The sequence below is a fragment of the Gavia stellata genome, chromosome 2 (assembly GCF_030936135.1).
Source record: "Gavia stellata isolate bGavSte3 chromosome 2, bGavSte3.hap2, whole genome shotgun sequence".
In the NCBI taxonomy this organism is placed as follows: Eukaryota; Metazoa; Chordata; class Aves; order Gaviiformes; family Gaviidae; genus Gavia; species Gavia stellata.
In genome coordinates, this window is record NC_082595.1 from 1,709,437 (window position 1) to 1,728,595 (window position 19,159).

Below are 19,159 nucleotides of genomic sequence, written 5' to 3' on the forward strand. Positions count from 1 at the left end.
ATTTTTTTGTAATTTAAAAGTTTTTAAATTTTATCATATAATTCTCATTTAAATCCATATATATGGGCTGTATATCTTTATAGATATGTATATACAAATACACATCTACATAAATACTTAAAATCTACTTATATTTTAGCTTAATCTGTTTGATTGGCAGGTCAAAGGCATCAGGGGTCCAGAACTGCTGCTAAACATATTTCAGCGCTGAACTAGTGGGCCAGGGCTGGTTCCCTCAAAGTCAACTAAGGTATTTCAATGCAGCTGCTGGTGCTCTGGGTAGTAGACAAGCCCGTAAGATCAAGATTAACACCAGTGCACGCACGGAGACCACTTGGATCTTGCATTGTGAATGAGCTAATAAGGTATGTTGCTGCCAGAGATGCTGCAGAGAACAGTGGAGAGAGGCCCATCTGTACCCCAGCTTGGTTACAGCTGGTCTTGCTAGCACCAGCTCATTGTTGACCCTGCCAAATTTGATCTGGCTATTGAGAGCCAATAGATTGTTCCTGTACCAAACTCTGAGGACTTTTTAATCTGGGCACAGGACTTCAGCAGGAGAGATGCAGTCTCATATTGAGTACTGCCTCTGTGTTAACGTACCCTGTTTCAGAGCATGGTGCAGAAGCAATGGCTGAATGGAGTCATCTCATGTCTGGCAAGGTTCAAACTGGGCTGGAGTTACTGCATGTGTGCAGTGCCAAGACTCTTTCTGGTTTGATCTGGCTATGTTAACAAAATTAAATCCTGTTAGCTTGCAAAGCACAGTTGCTGCATGCAAACTGTCTGCTCCTGGACCATGCCAACTCCCAAATCATGCCTGGGCATTGCTTGGAAGAGTGCCAGCTGGCCTACACAAGAATTATACCAGGGGTCATTCTAACAATATTTAGATGATCAAGTTGTCCCAAGTGCTGACGCTCTTTAATTTACAAGTACAGACGTAGCCAGGTCTTACTGGATGTAGTTTAACTTCTTACAACATAGCATTCCCAGTTCCGGAATCACACAACCAGGCTGCCAAATCAGGTTACTTGGGAAGTAGTGGCTAAGCTGCTCTTGAAATCACACTGACCCTGTGGTCAATACAGATGTATTCGCTTGGAGTGTGCTTGAGATAACAAACTGAGCAGGTGACTGTATCTTTCCATGCATCTCCCAGGATTCACAGGAGGTGGAAAAAATTTAATTCAGGTTTCCTATATTCCAGAGATGTGCTTTAAACTCAGTTTCATCGAAAGGCCTGCCATTTTTTTTGTGAGGCTGGATGGGTGAAAGTTTTTAATTGGAGGAAGTTTAATGTAAGGCAGGTATCTCCAACCCAGGACTCGAGTAAGGAAACCTTCTAAGGTGTCTGGCAGTACCAAGAAGCTGCTAGTGCTGCAGACTTCACAGACAGCAGAGTAAGATACAACCCTCAGCATGTTCCTTGCTCTGTGTTGTTACTCAGGTGGGTTGCAGTATGTTGCTGGGTTACTCCAACAGACTACCACCACTTGGCTGCAGTCCAGCGCTAAACCGTTACGCGGTGGTGCTGCTGTAGTGGCAGGTAGATTTCAATGCCATGTTCCTACTGGTATTCAAACTAGTAATTTTCTTACAATGACAGAATTGTCTCCCAGGATTTGTCAAAGGGTACAAAAAAACCAATTTTTTTTTTTTCTAAAGTCAAATAGCTCTGTTATATAACAGGAAGTGTATAATTACTGTAAAAAGTCCAGAAATTTATCCTGGATTCTTCTGTGTTGTGGATGTGTGGTCTGTCCTCTGAACAGCTGTACTCATACATAGTGGATGTTCTGAAGACCAGATTTGTCGTTCCCTCTGTTAGGCTTGCCAGCCATACTAAAGAGAAGAAGCACAAATAGAGGAAGGAAGAATGAGGGATACAAGATATCTGTTGCTCTCTTAATCCCTGGCCATGTATCTGGCTAAACACAAGCTAAGCATACTTTGACCAAAGCAAGGGAAGTAAAGAACTGCATAGTTGTTGATGAAGAACAGAAAAAATGCTGTGGTCTTCAGTCACAAGGCAGTCTCTTGCCCATGTCACACTTTTATGGGAGAAGTGATCTATGCTATCCCTTTTGTCTCCAGTTCCTCCGTGTTGGTTGGTGCAGGCTAGAGATTTCCTCCCCAAGCCTGCTCCCTTCCTGTCTCTTTTCCTGGGAGGGAGAATGTCATTACTTAGGAGCAGCAGTTTTCTTCTCTTACATGTTCTGGTGATACACATAAATCCCATAAAAGTCATAAGAAAACACGTCATCTCCCTTTGCTCCTTCGAACAGGTGTGCAATGAGCATATGCTTAAATTAGTATTCATTTTCCTCATTTGCACCATCTGTAAAGTGAGAATGATGATACCTAGCTTGTGAAATCTTTCCATACATATAATACTTTTCTTTTTTCTTCTCCTAACTGTTGAATCTGCTTAAAAGAAAAAGGTAGGAGATGGAAAAAAAGGTGAGAGGATGAGACCTGAATGAGCTGCTTACCAAAGGGGTGGCTACATAGCTGTAGCTGCCTGTTCCTGGAAGGGATGAAAAGACAGCCCTGTTGGCGAGGTGTTGCTCTGTGGTTCTGCCCATCCTATTTATAGTCAGTTAATTGCAACAATGCTGAATAAAATTGTTGCTGCTATGACTGTTTCAGTTTCAAATACAGCAAATCAATGCTGATAGCAGAATGCTTCGCCTACAAATAATCAACTGCACTTAAGCTGTCAGAAATGTTTTTCCATCTGTTTCCTTGGGCCATACTCTTCCTTTTGCACTAAGGCACTGAAAGTGGAAGCAAAAGTTCTTCAACCTACACCTTTTTACAGAAACTGCACTGAGTTTGTTACGATCTGGCACTGCTGTTGGGGTCATGCTTACTCATACATTAGTATGGGTATTTGCAATCCACTGCTTTGCTTTTCTCCATTTTCTCTCCACACAGGTGTTTTTGTAAAAAATAAATTAAAAAAAATTACAGGGTATGATCCAAAATCCTTGAATTTACTGGAGATTTTCCACTGTTTCCAATAGACTTCACTTAATGTCCATTACTCTAGAGCTACATGGGAAATAGGTTCACACGGGAAAGTCCCTAGAGTTTTGCCAGTAGGGATGCTGTCCTTTAGATCTTGATGTCACATCCATTTATCTGAATTATGTTGATGGAAGAGGAACATGCATTTCAGAGGGGTAAGTGTAACATTTCAATGCTCATGCCAGACTGTCATAGAAAGCCGTGCCAACTTGGTAAAAATCTGAGTTCATGAAAGTTAATGGAAATCTTACCTCTTATTTCATATAAGCCCCACTTAGCATTGTACAATTTCCACCAAGAGGTCAATGGAAATTAAAAATAGAAAAGACCCCAAACCAAATAAGTTTAGTCAATCAAAAATGTTATTGGATGTTAGATAAAGCTTGGGTTCAAAAGGTTGAAGTAAAGCAAGATTTTTTTATTTTGGAAGCAAGAAATATTAGACTGCCATCCCTGCTGCACTGAACTTCGCATCAGTGATTTCAGTCCATGTTCCTGCTCTGGTGAGTTTTTTGATCATTCATTACTCATGAACACATTGTTATGATTTATTTTTGTTCTGCACAGTAATGCAGTTGTAGGTAGGAAGGAGGGAAAATTCTGCTCTGAAATACAGCATTCCCCTTTTTTTCTCCCAGATAACCTATGAATGTGCTGTAACAAAATTCTAATGATCTATTTCAGTGGCACACCTCAACCTAAGAATGAAGCTGTTTGCTGCAGATAATATTCTGCTGCAATGTAAGAAATCACAGTTCTAGAAATATTTTTAAGTGCTTACACAATTAAAGTAGTTCTTTTCTTACCTTTAAATTGGTGGCCAACTTCTCATGTAAGAGAAAATGTACTTCTGTGGCCCAATTCCATGACTTTCTGGGTAGTCAAACTCTCAGTAAAGCTCTGAGGGATGTAAATTTTACTTTTTTTTTTTTCTAATAATGAGACCCCACGTTTAGGTCATACATTATGAAAAAGGAGTGAAGAGTTAAAAAGCCAAAATATCTTATTTAGTCCAAAGCTTGAATAGATGTTGCTCCTTTTTTCCCGTGAAGTGTCCCTAATATCGCCAGTCTCCTGACAGATCTGAAGAAATCCGGCTGTCCTGCTGTTCTGACGGTTTCAGTCTTGTTAAACAGATTTGCCCTGGTCATTAAAGTGAAACATTGACTGGAAAGCATAGCTGTTACAAACCGTGCCAAGATTTATGGAAATGGCTTATGTAACACAGCAGAGATCCAGTCTTATGGAACAGCTCTCACCTGTGCATAGTAATATAGAGTACCAAGCAAATAATAGTACAAGTAATATATAGTGCAGGTCATACAGTACAAGTAAACCAGAATTTCCGCTCCATCTGTAATATATTTTTTGTGATACTGTATTTTGCTTGGTGTAAAAAACAATATAAATTACAAGAGAGAAGATAATCAGGTAATCAGGCTGCGGCAGTTAACAGGAATGCAAAGTTTGACCATAATTATTTCTAAACATTTCAAATAATTACTGTTTCTGACAGAGTTATTGACAGCCTGGAGTTACCGGAGGTGTAAATTGTTATATAAATAGCAGCTGTAGCAATACATACATTTGCTTCTTTTGGAGTAAGAATCCATGTTTCTCTCTAAAACGTATTTAACACATTTTCAGACTTTACCTGACTCTCAATATATAGAAAATTTAAAGGTATTACAAAAAACCACAAATGAAACGCAAATACAAAATATAGCAAACATGGCAGATTGTTTAGCAAATTTCCAGAGAGCCTTGTTATTGAAAGGTGATTTCTAGGTTTGACGTCATTTATTGCGCGTCTCTGGACTGTTGAAGCCCACTTGAATGCTGCTGTTGTCAACAACAGTTCTGCAAGAATACGAGCAAATAGAAGCTTGGTTACATCTACCCAGCTGCCCAGAAACATCTCGTCTTGTAGCCACATTTACTCCAGAGCAGATGACATCCACTTTGTCGCTTTGAATCACTTGCCTTTTCAGAAGGTAAGAACATCACAGCCCCAAACTTTTCTTAGCCATTTGCAGCCAATGACCTTGTCTTTACAAGCACACAGTTGTCACCAGGTTGAAAAATATCATCAGGCAAGAGAAATTTCAACTGACCTGTTCTTGAGCTTCAGCTTTTACTGTTTTTTGAGGTTTTTTGGGTTTTGTTGTCTGAAAAGAAGATTTATTTCTTATGCCTAAGATCCATCATCACTACATTGGTTTCAGAAGCCTTCCTCCCACCTACCCTTTTGTTGGGTGTATTTTAGTATGTATCAAAGCGTACTAGAACTATTTCTTTGAAATGTCTTTCTCCTCAGGTCTGATTTTCAACATTCCTGCTCTTTCAGTACCAAGTCGTTGTCCAGCTGTAAAGAGGTATAAAAATGAATTATAAAGTTGTATAAAATAGCCAGTGGAGGAGGGCTCTTATCTATCTTTTCTTGTAACCTAAAAACAATGCGAGCACTGAAAGAAAATTGAGAGGCAGAGATAGGAAACATGAAAAGAAATTTTAATGTAATGAATTAATTTTAATCAATGAACACATTGTTACAAAAGATAGAAGTATCAGGACACCAAATAATCAGTATTATTCCATGTGAAACTATACCCTTAGATAGATAACAAACGCTTCCATAGTTACATTTGAAAGAATATAGAAGAGTTAGAAACCCACATCTTTCAGGACCCATCCTAAGAACCTCTTGAAAATTAAATTAAACACTTGTCCATGCACCAAGACTTCAGAACGCAGGAGAAAGCAGTAAGAATTTGCCACGTGGTAGCTATTCCTCACCGGGTCCTTGTATTTGCACTCTATACACTATAGCCTTGTAAAGCAAAGTCCGCAGTTTCACAGGTAGTTTGCACTGAAAGTGCGCACAGAGGAAGTTAACGCAGAATACCTAATGTATTCTTCAGTCCTCCATTGCTCTTTTGATTCACTTTCCCTACAGGTGAACCCTTAGACTCCTAAATACTTTAAGCACTTTAAAATGTTATTTGAGTGCGGTCTACTCACTCCTGTTAACTGCAGGGTACGTCCTCTAATCAGCTAACCAGAAAGGATATAAAAATAAGGCAAAGCCAGATAATCCCTCTTTAAGAAATGAAGGTCTCGTGGTAGAGTTATCAGAACTAAGAAAATGAGAGTTCGGTTCTTGCCCATTACACAGTCTTCCTTTGGCACTTCAGGCAGGCACTTCACCTCTCCGCTCACTGTCTCCTAACTGGAGGTGATGGCGCGTCCTTTCTCCCCCATTTTCTCTGTCTTGTCAGTTTAGATGATCAACTCTTGTGAGATGGAGCCGTTTCTTTCTCTGAGTAGTGGCTGGTACTGCATAGCTGAAATCAGGAATTGTATGTCTAGATGGTAGATCATAAGTAATTAATACTCTTTCTCATGGGAGGAAGCAACTGAATTCAGTGGAATTAGTCAAAATGTGTGTGTTCCACTGTCGCCAAGATCGCTACCTGACCTGGTATGTTGCTGTGCCTTAGGGCCTGCTGACAAACTTGAGTGTGCTTTAGCCTCTGAATGCGTGTAATGCTGTAGTTCGATGCTGTCAAAAAGCACTGAAGTTGTAAAGAATAAAAAAACCTGAAGAGCTCCCCATTTCAGTATTTTGCGACCTTCTAATAGCTCTTTGCTCTAACCTTTCATCCTCTTCCTTCATCACACAATCACATCCTGTTTTACTCATCTTTCAGTGTTGCACTGAAAGCAAACCCAGTGCAAGCTCAGACTAAAATGGTGGCACTGGTCCTAATCCTGGTCCTTTGTCTGCTTGTGGACATTCATTTGAGAATAAAATTATGCTATTTTGGTTTTAACTAGGTACCAGTGGAAATCAGCTAATGTGATAGAAATCCTTTTTATTCTGAAGTACAAATAAAGCCACGTGTATATAAGAATATGATATTTAAATGTTTTTATCTGCATTAGCATGGATTTGTTATTAGACTAGATCAGACACATTTTGAAGCATAGAAGTTGTCTCCCTTTGGCAAAGGATGATACATTTTTATAGATATAACCCAACTGCAAAACAGCAGAGCTGTGTTCACAGGCAGGAATGTGCCCCAGTTGCAAGCACTGGTGCAATCACTCTCTAACCTTTCCTGGTGCGGAGTCATGCAGGTTACCGGTGGGCATCTGGCCTTCGAGCCAATGCACTTGATTTTGCACTGCAGTGGCTGAGGAGTGTTCACAGGTTAACTCCAACACAGGACCAGCACTTGTAATCGGATGGGAAGTAAAACCACCTGGGAAGTTAGTATGTTAAACAGTGCCAAGCTTCTGCAAAGTGGATACACGTTTAACCCTTGTTTCTTCCATCACAGTTTATAGCACCCTTGAATTTGGCCACTTAATATTTCAGTTTTAGGTCCTTGAGTTCAACGCTCAAGTAGGCTGCGCTTTTTTATACGTATGTATACATTTTCTAAGAGATTGCATGAGATTAACTATGAAGGAATCTAAGTTTTTTTTCCTGTATCCCTTTTATTGTCTGTATATAAGCCTTTAAATACTTTGGTATTTAACTTCATGCTCCTTGCTATGCACATGCACACACAAGCTATTTAGAAGTTAAATAGCTTGTTAATATAATGAAGCTCTGTTAATATAATGAACAAAGGGTAGCGCTCTTCTGTTATCTCTGTGTATCTACCACTTACAGCAGGTCCAAACAGTAATACTACTTATGGGATTATACTGAGCAGGAAGAGGAAGCCCTATTTCTGGACTGCAGTGGCTTTTCTAACAAGTTCATTTGGAACTCATTTTTGACAAGCGCTGCTGGCGGGCTCAGAGGAGCTGCTGCGCGGTCATTGTATGCCACACTACCTCGGGTCGTTTGAGAGCCTTTTTTCAAGGGATGTTGAAGACGTGCCCCGAATGTGCTCATTCTTTCACTCTTTGGCCTTGAAAACCTAAATGCAGTTAGTAAGGTCTGTGGGAGAAAAATTAAAGCTAGTAAGTCCTGCCTGTCATCCAGAGCACTCTCATTCTTACAGCAGAAGCCAGCACGTTGGCTTTGAATATCTGTGAAGGAATCTGTTGTATTTCCTATCATGGATTTGCCTTATGAGAGCAGGCAATGTCCCTTTAAGTTAATTGTTAAATAAGATTATTAAGTTGTATTGGAAAATGCGCATCATTCTTTCAAAACCTTTTGCTTTTAAGTAGAAGCAGTATTTATCCTCCAAAAGCTTCCTGAAGTGGTAGCGGCAGCAGCAGAATTTTAATGTACTTTTTCTCATTCATTATTTGAAGTCTACAACAACAAGCGATGAATCTTTTGATGAACCTTGTCAAGCTTCCTTCAGATTGTAATAGCAGTTTTATAAGCTTCAAAGAAGTTCAGAAATCATTTGTTACAACTGTATCTACTTTTTTTTCTCTATGAGCACTCAGCCCAGTGCTGAGCACTGATACATCCCTGGATTAGAAAGTCTTGTCCCTGTGTTTCTAGTGTAAATGAAAACCAATGTAGCAAACATTAGAAGGGTATTTTCCAGATAAATCCTAATAAAAGCTGCCAGACTACAGGGATCCTTTTAAAGATTTTTTTTTTTTTTTTTATATTGTTGTTGTAAGTGTAATGAATCCATTGACCATGTCTAGAGACAATCTCTTATCCTGGTGCAGTGGGAGTAATTATGAATTGGTGATGCTTTTTTTCATGCAGTCGTAGGGCTCTGTTTTCTCTCTGCAACATGTTTTTAAATCCATGAAACACACTTTTATCTCCAGCAGATATCTTGTTCCCAGACCTTGGTACAGATTTTCTCAGAGACAAATAGTGTGTTCTCAAATGAGGACATTACTGTTGTCATTTCTTGTTTTGTCATCTTGTTTTTGTGCCCACCCTGCTAGAGGCTAGACTCTGAACTACTGAATGCAAACACTGAGAACTCAAAGACCTGGAAACGTGTTTACTGTTAGCACAACCTCTGCAGTCACAAGTATTGTTGGCTACAAAAATAACCTGCCCTTTCAAAAGTTTGCTCTGGAACTTTATGACTTGCAGAAATTCTGGATATAGTTTCTCGCCTGGATTAAGGCATTTCTGCAAGTCTGCCTTGTTTCAAGGCTTTCTTAAAGACAGAGCAACTGGTCAACAAAAGATTCTTGACACCTTGCAAAGGCCAAATGGAGCAGAGCTGCTTTGCCATGTCCTTGCCAATGATCAGAAGCAAAGGGCTCTTGATAGGACTCCGTCCTCCTTTGCTGATTCTGACTGCTGGAGTGGCTCCGTGGGAACTGCTGTTAGCTGGCCCATGCTGAGATCAGCTTTCTTATTATGTTAAATGACGGGCTACTCTGCCAGTTCTAGCTTTGTTTCTCTAGTGTTTCAGCAGTACATTAAAGTTGATATAGTAACCCTGGAGAGGTGGAGCAAAAATATACAAGTTGTTTAATGGTCTTCTGCTGATTGGTAGTGAGGCTACAGACTCCTTATATCCTCTCAAGACAGACAGGTATTTATCAATTCTACCCAGCTATGAAAATTTCAGTTTCAGTCACTGATGACTTAACCTGCAGGTTTCATGTGCAGAGGTGAATTTATCATCCTCATCAATAAATTTTTGCATTTATGTTGCATTGGGCTCTAGAATTTTATTAGATATTGTTTGGGGAAAAAAATTCTTCTGCTGCTTTGGAATGTATTCCCAGTTTCATTGAAAGTCCTCATTCTCTTTGTGTGTGAGATTGGCAAGACAGAAATAGCTCATGTATCACCTTCACAATATTCATTATCAAATTCTGTCATGAACCACTTTGTCTTCTCTTTTTAGCGATCAATATCAGAACTCGAAATGTTTCTCTGCACTTACTTTTCTATGCCTCATCTACACTTTTCTTCCTTTTTGTGATAGCATCACTGCATATATTTTTAGTTTGGGTGATTTGAACAACATTTTTGTATTCTCTGTGTTATTCGTTGTTCTGCTTCACATGCAGCCGTGCATGTTTACTCTTTTGGTGTTTAAATTACAGTTGCCATGAAGCAGAAGCCTTCCCTGAGCTTTCCAACTGTGATAGCCAGTTGGGCAGATATCCAGCTAGGCAGATTGGACAGAGATATCCAGTTGGACCAATTCCTTATTTGGATTTAGAATCCAAACCAGCCACTTTTAAAACTGAAATAAAGCTGTGTGCTAGCCCTTGCAACATACAATCTGTGGGCTAAACAGAGCTGTAGGGCAACTTCTGGCCTGTGATTCTGCAGCAGAAGCGTTACTTCTGACAAGCCACCTGAAAGGCACATACACCCCCAAAGAGAAGTACTGCTCATCCTGATTTCTCAAGCCGAGAGGTGAGGCATTGTAAGAGGGAGAGGAGAGAGAGAGGACACAGAAGCGGATGAAGAAAATTACTTTCAGAGGGAAACAGGACAGCATGGGAAGTCTATAACTTCTGAACCCATCTGGCACCCGTAGCGGATAAACTGAAGTATTTACTGTCCCATCCATTTACCCGAGCAAAGGTCTCTGCTCACCACTGGAGTTGCTTTTCCAGGTCTCATTGCAGCGGCTTGTTTATCAGTACTTACCCACGCAGCTTACCTAGCTGCTCATCAGCCTTACTCTTCTCGAAGCTACTGCCCCTGCACCGCTGCTGGTTTGTGTGAGCGTTCCCTAATCCGTATCGGTGAAAAGTATCAGCTCACGTTCACCAGCCCTTTGAACTCCTACAACAACACTGAAGACCATATTGTCCAGGGGCCCTGCACACATCTTCTGCCTCTGCTACTTCTGGTGTGGAGCAGGTTGGGTGGGTGGTCGCAAACAGTAACACCTGAAACCGTGGCAGGTGAAGCTGCTGGAGCTCCCACTGGAGTCATTAAAGACCCTGCATGGAAAGTAATGACTTGGTTTTCTGGCATTCAGGGCATTCTGTGCTAGGTGGGAATGAGAAAAGATACTCAGATAAAATCAAAACTTCCCTGGCCTTAAAATCTGGATGGGATCTTTCTGGAGAGTGAGAGAATTTGGATCATCTCTTTATTCTCTTGTTGCTAGGACTGGAAGAGAAAACTCAGAAGAAAGCAAAAATCTGTTCTGTCCAAACAGCCAATTCTCTTCCTCCAGCCGGAGGAGGCTGGTTTATTTTAATAATCAATTATACGGGTAGGTGGTCATCTAAACAGGCCCACCAGAGCTTTTGAGGTATATTTTCTGCATCATTGCTGCAAACCTGAGAAGCAGATGAACTATTGTATTCTGACACAGGTTCGCTATGTGATCGTGGTCAAATGGCCTAACATTTCTACGCCTCTGTTATTTCACCCTTACAATGGAGATTAAGATACAGTGTCTCAACACTGCATTGTAAGGTTTATCTATAGCTTGCAAAGGAATTTGAATACATTGAGTGTGACATATTCCACTAACAAAAGAAATCCTTTTCTAATGAAGAGAGGCAGCATACTTTAATATTTTAAATACGTGACAGGAAAGCCTGGGTTTATTTCTGATTATCCTAATGACTTATTGTCAATGAAGCATCACTTCATTTTCAAGAACATTCATTTTCCCCTCTCTCTAAAATTGAGTGAACGTTGAAATATCCAGTTTTGTAATAAGGAAATTTCCAGACGGAAAGTATCAGAAAGGAAATAACATTATCGATATCACAGCTCACAAATGCTGTGTACCTTGAAATCAAGGGATTTTGAATGGTTAACAAATTGCATGTCCTATTATGAAAGTTGCCGTGGCAGCAGAAGCCTTTAAAATGGTATTGTTGAATGACTTTGCTTTTAAGAAATTGTAAGTCCTTATTTGCGTAATAGCCCAACAAGTTCATCAGTTCAGCTCTGTTTTGTAAGAAATCTAATGCATTTTGTTAGCACTCTGAGCAGTTCATAGACCTGTGGGTTGCAACGTACGGCATAGAAGTCTTTCAGGTCTGATTGCATGATAGCTCTCAGGAATATACTAGTTGACTGACAGTTATCAGAATTATCTAGTTTTATTCACGTTCAGCAAGTGAAGGGGGAGACAATGGTTAAGGCAGTCTGTAAAATGGTGCTTCTGTAATCCTCTGATTCAGGTCAGTGAAGTTAATTTACTTGGGAATCTGTTTGAGAATGAAAACTCACGTAACTAATGTTGGCGCCTGAGAAGTGATCACTCATTTCAATTACCAAAGAGCAATTTTTGCTCTCAGCAGCACAGCAGGTTGAGTTCTGACTTATAGAAACAATTTGTAATAGTGGATCAAAAATGCATTCATTTTCATTTGGAGGATTTAATTTATTAGGCAAGTTGGGGTTGTACAGTGGTATAGCAATTCCATTACATTTCCAGCTCAAAAAATGGCAGTTAAAAGCAAAACCCATGACCTGCTAGCTCTTTATTATACTATCAGAAAGTTTGCTGAAATCTTGGCAAGCCCTTAAGGAGATGTTACGGTTCTGTTCTCCAAGTTCTGAACTGTAGCTCCCAAGATGGGACTGGGTCATTCACACCAGTGATGTGCAAAAGCCAGAATTTATAGGGCTTTTTAAAATCCTGGGGTAAAGAACATAATTGATTTAGCATTGGCTTGGTTTGGATTTGGTTGTTGTAAAAGCATTTCATTTATTGTAGGAATTGCAAGTCCCTTCCTATCTCCATACCAGAAAACATATTAAAAGCAACAGCTACTTAATATAACTTTCGTTGTGCTCTGACACAAGAGTAGAGTAGAATTGCTGTTAATTTTATCCATTAAATTTACTGTCTGAGCCCAAGCTGTGATAGATATCCAACAACTCAATTTTATATTTGTTCTCAGAAAACAATTTTGGTTTCACAATGAGATCAAACTCCTCACTGCATTATTTGTAATATGAGAACATTCTGCCTAAGCGTTAATTTGGCTTTCTGATTTCCAAATTCCTTCCAGTCATTTGAAGAGAGAAAGGTTTATAAATACTCGCTAGAGACAAGAGGTGAGAAATAAGAAAATAAATGTTAATTTCTGTTTATAAAGTTAAAAATACGCTGTTCTTGAAAATGTTTTCTCTACTTTTCTCCCTTGCTTTGGTAGTCTCTTCGGGAAAATCTGCTGGTTCATCTTCAGAAATGAGTTAATTGATGATTAGGCTGATGTACCCAGGGGACAGACTCGCTTCCCTGCTGTTTTTATTGCTGCTAAGCAGTACCCTGTGGCTTGAAAAAAGGCAAAAGAAATACGCTCTACCGCTAAAACCACTGAAACTGCTAAAAATAAAAAAAAATTGCAAAACCCTACAAAAAGATGCAAAAAAGCTATAGATGCAAAAAAGATAAGCCTGATAAAACATGCCAAAACATATTAAAACATACAAAAATTGCTTAAAATAGTAAAACACACTAAGCCTGATAAAGCATGCAAAACACACAAAAGCCACAAACCCACCATAAATCCACAAAAAACACACACAAAAAAACCCAAAGAAACCCCAGAAAGCAGTATAACATGCTACAACATGCTAAATCACATAAAACATGAAAATCACACAAACCCCACCAAACTAGCAAAAACTATAAGAACCACACAAATGCTAAAACTGGAAAAAGTATTGCAGAAAATGGTAAAATTGCTAAAGCCTAAAAAAATGCTAAAAATGCAAAAAAGCTAGAGATGCAAGAATTCAGTCTGAAGGAAAAATTTAGTCCCTTCTCTGAAGCATCTGAAGCATCCATCAGTCTGGAAGACTGTATTTCATGAGTAATACCATTTCTCTATACTGTAGCCACTTTATTATTTTTATAGCATAGAACAATTATTTCTGTAACATAGATAACTCTTCCTAATAACATTTTGCTCCTACATGGTATGTTACTTCTAAGAATCTAGGGGACTTTCAACTTCTCTTAGTGTTACACCAAAGATGTGACACACAGGAGTAGTGCTGGCCTCTGCCACACTGGATGAACCGGCCAAGCAAACGGCTGTATCCCTGTGGCTTACTCCGGGAGAATCACAGAATCATTAAGGTTGGACAAGACCTGTAAGATCATCAAGTCCAACCATCAACCCAACCCCACCATGCCCACTAAACCATGTCCCGCAGTGCCACGGCCACACGGTCCTTGAACACCTCCAGGGATGGTGACTCCACCACCTCCCTGGGCAGCCTGTTCCAATGCTTCACCACTCTCTCAGGAAAGAAATTTTTCCTAATATCCAGCCTAAACCCCTCCTGGGGCAACTTGAGGCCATTTCCTGTTGTCCTGTCACTTGTCACTTGGGAGAAGAGACCAACACCCACCTCACCACAACCCCCTTTCAGGTAATTGTAGAGAGCGATGAGGTCTCCCCTCAGCCTCCTCTTCTCCAGACTGAACAACCCCAGCTCCCTCAGCCGCTCCTCATCAGACTTGTGCTCCAGACCCCTCACCAGCTTCGTCGCCCTTCTCTGGGCAGCAGCTACATTACATCATCTCTTATCCTTGTTTCACAGCTGGAGATGCAAGAAAATTGAGAGGTGAAGTTCAAACAGTCTGAACTTCAAAATACGTCTCTACAACTACTTTAAAAATTCCATCTTACTGATTAGATATTTGCTGTCTGCTCGAGGACTGTGGGTACTTGTGATCCAGGTCGTTCATCCCATGAAGTGATGACGTTTGACATTCCGTGGATTAAACAGCAGGTAATGGAGGAACTGACCAAAGTCATCAGCTATTCCCTAAGCTATCGCTATCGCTATCATCACTATCAGCTATCCACTAAGCAGAGCAAACATTCTCCGAGAGACTTAAAGACTAATGACACTATTTGCCTAATTACTTGTTGCATAGTTAACTGCTTGTTTTTACAGTAAAATTATTTTCAGTGTAGATGTGTGGTCAGACAGGACGTGACATTTTTTCATCTTCTTCATTTCATCACTTATTGCCTTGCCACTATTACATTCTATGTTCCCATGGAATCCTCGTCTCTCTAGAATGTTAAAACCACTTGAGACACTGGGTCAATGTTGCCATGCACGCAGTGAATACTAATGCAGATGCTGTGCTTCATATTCCAGACTGAGCAACGAGACTTCCAGGAGGAGGAAGGATCAGAAAAACCTTTTAAGTGCTGCAAGAACATGACAGCTTTATTATAGTATACATCAAATCAAAGGAAACATGTTCGACAAAACTTGAGAGTTCGTTGGGGTTTTTCTTATTAATTAGGAAATACCACATAGGAAATGTAATTTTAGTTTATAGTCTAGATTAACTGTATGCCTAAATGCAACTGTGCAGTTTCTGTAAATATGACAAAAAGGGGCTAGATAGAACAATTGTGTGAATGGCAAAATCTGTACACAAACTAACACGTGCAACAGACTGTGATGTGTTTCTTGGCGTGTAAAATTGCATAACGTGGAGCTGAGAGTTGCCTGGCAAGGGTGAGTGGTTACTGGTTACAAGAGCTGCTGTCATATTTGTGTAATTACCACAATATCTGAGCATATTGTCTCACTGAATCAGAAGGAGACCTGATGATAAAGGTATAAATCAAGGGTCTGCGCGCTGCAATTAGGAGGAACGAATGAAGATGGCAAGAGAAGCAGACAGGTAATCAGGCTAAACTAACTGATGGAATAGAGGCAAAAGTCCATTTAACAGGGGAGAAGAACAGACGAGTAGGAGGGGGAATTTAAAATCATAAATAAATTTGTTCTGTCTTTCCATATATGTTTCTTAGTAGTCACCTGAGGTCCAAGAAAACACAATTCCAGGTGTGGAGCCTGGGAAGCTTGCAATTACTCAGAGCACAGGAGCGGAATAATCATGGTGAGTACAGTCCTGAACTCGAGCTTGCTGATTTCAATTTCTAATCAGACCTGTCTCGTGGCACAGAAGAAATGATAATTATAAGCACTGCAGGAGCTTGTTGCTGTCACGACTGAAGTCTGATCATTCTGTATCTGTTATTTAATTAACTTTGCTTATAAATTCCACAATACATGACATTAAAGATAAGATGCAAAGTTGTTCATTTGGTTTCTTTTCACCTTTTAATCCATCAAAGTTTCTAAACCCAAACTGCTCTATTACGCTTTCTTCCCTGAAAAGCAGCTAGTAGTTAAATCTGTTATTTTTATTGTAACAGCCTGCTCCTTTCAAACTCATTCATGCATTGAGCAAAGGGCTGAGTATCCCACAGTGACTTAAACTTCGACTTCTTTTTATTAAACGTAATGGGTGTGATTAGCTATTTACAGAGGTAATCATATGGCTGCTGTTGCGTAACATCTGAATACCTGCAACAGTACAAAAATTATCTCACAGGATTTCCAGGCTTTGGGGATTGTATTTCTGATTTCAGATTTAACAGCTCAGAGGCTATACAGAAAACGTGTGTGTACAAGCACCTCACAAGTTCTTTCCCTACTAGGGAGAAATCCGTAGGGGGAAACTTTGGGTGAAAGAACAGTTCAGAGAGCTGAATGAGGCTCAGCTCCGCCACAAATCTGCACAGGGCATTTTTTTTTGCTTTTTTTTTAATCCCCAGTTTTTTGGCCATTAACTTCTACCTGGACTCCACCACCTCCCTGGGCAGCCTGTTCCAATGCTTCACCACTCTCTCAGTAAAAAATTTTTCCCAATATCCAGCCTAAACCTCCCCTGGCACAACTTGAGGCCATTTCCTCTTGTCAAGACAGCAACAGCTGAAAAATAACTGTATAGCAATTACACCGATCAGGTGCTCCTCATAAATCAAAATTGGAAGGAATTTCACTATTCCAGCAAAATGAGGGCTAACTTTGCATGAACCTAGCCTCAGAGTAGCTCTAAGTTACCCAGAGCATTTCCTTTTTGCTATCCAGATACCCAGTCTGAATGAAGTGTGTGGGACCAGACCAGACAGACAACCACTGCATGGGACCAGGTAATTCTGTAGCACGTCAGCAATGGTTTCCCTGCATCCTGAGACACAGAGCGCAGTACATCACGGCTGCTTTCCAAAGTCTGAGGATAACTTACAGCATGTCAGAGCAAGCTGTACAAGAGGTAAAGGGCAGGTACAGCACTTCCCACTGTGTTTGACATCATGTGTGTGTGAAGCCATGCAGTGGAGACAGGCAATGGGTGAGGGACAAAGGAATTCCATGGAACGAAGCTGCTCTCCCGCTGACTGTGGGGAACGTGATGCTGCAGAGGATTTGGATGTATATTTTGTCTGGGCAAACTTGACAGGAAAGCAATGACTTTTGCACTTACGAGCTAGTATTCGGTATTCTGAATTGCCTAAGAAGCACAACTAACTACCAAGGAAAAATTTTCTAGCTGTTTTATTTTGAGCAAGCATATACACACGTGCTGCCTAGATACTTCATGATTAATTAATGTTTTGTGAGTCTGAGACTCCTTAATTAGACTAAAAATTTGAAATTGCATTCAACAATGCAGGATGAAATTCATAGCAGAAATGCCCATAGTAATTATTAAGAATGTAAAAGAGATGACCTAGATGTGATTTAACTAAAAAATTTTCAGCAAAAGACATTAAATAAACACTCAGTATTCCTGTGAGATGAGAAAAGTGAGTCCCTGATCATGCTCTCACTGTGTGATTTTATGCAAAACTGGTCCGTCATGCTAATGCAAGGATTAGTTCTCGCTATTTAACCTCCCTTTCCTTGTCCTCCACATGGTTTCAGATGATGAAATCCTCTAATAATATACCTGTAATATTAGTGAGAACATATCTCAGATTTCTACATAGAAATAACTGCATCTCAGGCAGTGACCCCTGTATACGCTTAATGAACCCTCTAGACGAAGCACCTGTAGAACATTAACTATCTAATAACAATTTACTCAATACATTAATCCTAATTATTTTTTTTAAAACAGGTTATGTTAGGTTATGTGATTAAGGGCTCATCCCCATGACACAGTGAAGCACAGAAGCACCATGGCAGATGGGGGAAACCCCAATAACTCAGTCAGGATGTTACTGCCTGGGGGTATGGGACACAGTATGGGATGTGGGGGAAGAGCGTTTGGGGATTGTACAAGACCGGTGTTGGCATGTTTAGAAGAGGAGCCAAAGGTGGGGAAAGGGAAGGATTGAGGAGGTTTGAGGAGGGACAAGTGTGAGAAAATAGAAGGATAAGGGGGTAAAATGGGACAACCGTGTATAAGCAGGGCTGGTCAGTACACTTGTCTGAGTGCCCCCTGCACCTCGTCAGCGCAGTCTGTCCCCTCTTCTCACGGAACTCCATTTCTGACTCTTGTCCTGGGTGAGGGGACTCTCTGTTCTGCATGTATGTGTGTCTGTAGATTTAAGTGCCAGCGACTGGGGTAGGGACCATGGGTCACAGCAGGGGCCCATGTGTCTTTGTGTCCGCAATGGGAGGGATGGGGGTCCGTGCCCATCCTTTGGGTGCGTATGTCAGGGTGCGATCACTAGTGACTATCAAGCAGGACCAGTGGCAAGCAGGATAAGAGGCTTGGGAGCCAGGTATCGAGGTGGCTGTAAGTCTGGGTCAGATACTGGAAAGATCGATGTCACAAGGTGCCTACTGGAGGGGCTAGGAGGACCAAGCCAGCTACTAGTGAGACCGTGTGAACTGGGGCTGACCGAGACTGGTTTGCCTGTCTATGCCAGTGTATGAGGCAACTGGAGCTGAGGGGGTCCAAGGGCCAGTTACTGGGGCCATGCTGTACATGTATGTATATATTTTCCACCAATGGACCTTCATTCCGATCAGCCAGAGAGGGAATAAGATGAGGCCATTCATGCCATCTGTGTGTGCACGAGTGTTTCTGTCTGGGGTAACGTGTGTGTGTGTTTATCATCTACTAGCAGGAGAGAAGATCAGTTTCTGGTATCTCCTGGCTACCGTAAGGTGAGTGTTCCTATACATCAGGTACATTGAGCACTGCGGGGGAGAGGGACCAGTGCTGAGGCAAATATGTGGGTAAGTAAAAGCAAGATACCTTGTTTGTTCTGGGCCACAATTAGACCATCTCAGGGTTCCTGTAACAAAAATGCTACTTTTTCTGTGTCTTTCCTCCTGTTTATATTGTAAATATTGTTATATATGTTCAGCTCTTATTTGAATAATGTTCTGTTGTTTGATGTTTTGATCCTGTCTAAGGATGGACTGTAGTTAGCGTTGAGAAAGAGATTTCTTGCT